The sequence below is a fragment of the Galeopterus variegatus genome, unplaced genomic scaffold (assembly GCF_000696425.1).
Source record: "Galeopterus variegatus unplaced genomic scaffold, G_variegatus-3.0.2 Scaffold1347, whole genome shotgun sequence".
NCBI classification, from domain to species: Eukaryota; Metazoa; Chordata; class Mammalia; order Dermoptera; family Cynocephalidae; genus Galeopterus; species Galeopterus variegatus.
This window is the reverse complement of record NW_007727458.1, coordinates 186,731-189,090: the sequence shown is the minus strand read 5'-3', so window position 1 is coordinate 189,090 and position 2,360 is coordinate 186,731.

Here is a 2,360-nt window from a genome sequence, read left to right as displayed (position 1 = left end):
CGACGTGGCGGCCGCAGGGCCACAGCCCCGGGCCTCCCGGCACGTCCAGCCCACCCTGCCGGGCCCAGCGGGCGGGGAGGCCCGCCTTTCGGAAGGTCATTCCGGAGCAGCGTCTCCGGAGGTGGTCTCCGCAGGAGGTCTCCGCAGGAAAACCCTGAAAGCAAAATGCTGTTGCTACCCAGAGAAGATAACAGAGAGGACGGCTCCCACGGGCGGCCACCCCCGCAAGGACGGCGGCCTCCGGCGGGCGGCTTTTGGCCGGCGGTGAGCTCCACGTTTACCTTGAACACCAGCACCGCCCCAGTCTCCAGGCCACCTTCGCCATCGCTGACCCCGAGCGGGGGCGAGGCCTAGGCTCAGGGGCGGGGCCTGGTCCCATGGGGGGGCGGGTGAGAGCTCGAGGGCGGGGCCTGGCCCAGGGCGTGGGAGGGTCAGAGATCGAGGGCGGGGCCTGGCCCCAGGGCGTGTGCGAGTCAGCGTTCGAGGGCGGGGCCTGGCCCAGGGCGTGTGCGAGTCAGCGTTCGAGGGCGGGGCCTGGCCCAGGGCGTGGGCGGGTCAGAATTCGAGGCGGGGCCTGGCCCCAGGGCGTGTGCGAGTCAGCGTTCGAGGGCAGGGCCTGGCCCAGGGCGTGGGCGGGTCATAATTCGAGGCGGGGCCTGGCCCCAGGGCGTGTGCGAGTCAGCGTTCGAGGGCGGGGCGCGGGAGCTCACCTCCGTGGCCAGGCGGTGAGGGGCGGCCCGGGCCCAGCAAATTGCGAGCTGGAGGCGTGGGCCTCTCCTTCAGTCCCGCGAGCGCCTCCGCGGCACAGTAGGAGAGCGATGATGTGTAACCGGAACACTCCAGCTCTGCGAACGCTGCGGCTGCCGGAGCCCTGTGGAGCCTGGCGAGGAGTCGCTTCGCCCCAGGGCGAGCCTGAGCTCCGGGCGGAAGGACCCTGCCATAGAGACGGGAGGTGGGGTAATAGTTGAGGGCGTGTGGTTGAAAATAACCATGGATTCGCGGGAGGTTTGCAGACCTGGTAGGACAACCAGGGATCAGAAGTGGCCAACGGAATATTTTAAACCAACTATATCATGTCAGTAACCGTCTGTGGGTATATTTGAGTCCTGCCAAAGCATTTGTAAAGTATGTTCTTTGGGGAAGAGTTCTGAAGAGTTGGAAGGGCCTTTGGCTGTCTCGCCTTTGCCAGTGCGGCAAAACGTAAACGGCGGCAGCAACAAAATCCTCTAAATCCGGGGCTCCGGGCGTACTATCCAGGTACGCCTGGGTTTTTTAGATACATGTACCTGATACTTGTCGACTACCTATAGTGAGCCAGGTCCTAATTCTTCCAGCAACCCTGTCTGAAAGTGGGTATTGCCTTGTTATGCAGAGGTGGAAAATAAGACCCGGAAAGATTAATCAGGTGACTTGACCAAAGACTTGAGACTTGCTACGTGGGCAGAGTCCAAGTCTTTAGTAACTGAATTATTCCATCCTGATGGCCCTGGTGTTTCATCAGACAGATCTGGGCGGTAGTATGGGTGGTAGCAAGATGGAAAGCCAGGTAGAGGACAAGTTGGGCTTATTCCAAAATCTTTCTCCTGATGCTACAAAGTAGTCATTGGTAGGCTGAGCTGTCTCTCAAAGATCCTGACCCTCCCCAGGCATATAAGTGATGAAGAAGTAATAGAAAAGCAATAGTCAGAAATTGCAGATACTGGGAAATTCATTGATCTCCAGGAGATGAAACACCTCTGACAAACTTTTTTTTTTTTTTCTTTTTCTGACTGGTGAGGGGATCATAACCCCTGGCACGGTGTTGTCTGCACCACGCTCAGCCAGTGAGCACACTGGCCGTCCCTGTATAGGATCCGAACCCACGGCCTCAGCGCTATCAGCACCACACTCTCCCGAGTGAGCCACGGGGCGGGCCCAAACATTCTTAAAATCCCTTACCAATAAGCATGTTTAGACAGTGAAATCTTTCACAGTATAAGTGAACTCTTATCAGGCTTATACCTCTCATGTTTCACACAGAGAAGCATGGGATGTAGGAAATTAGCTGTCTTTGTCAAAGTATGATTTTAAAAATATAGGAGCACATGTCAAAGATTTACTTAACTCATTAATTAGCAGGATGGTAAAGACGAATTTGAAAGCCTGGTTTATATGCGGGGTATTCAAAAATTTCATAGAAAGATTCCCATTATCCTTTTTTTTTTTTCTTTTTTCTTTTATTTTGTCAATATATAATGTCGTTGTATATTGTGGCCCATTACCGAAACACCCCTCCCTCCTCCCTCTCCTCCCTCCCACCCAACAATGTCCTTTCTGTTTGCTTGTCGTATCAACTTCAAGGAATTGTAGTTGTCACCCCC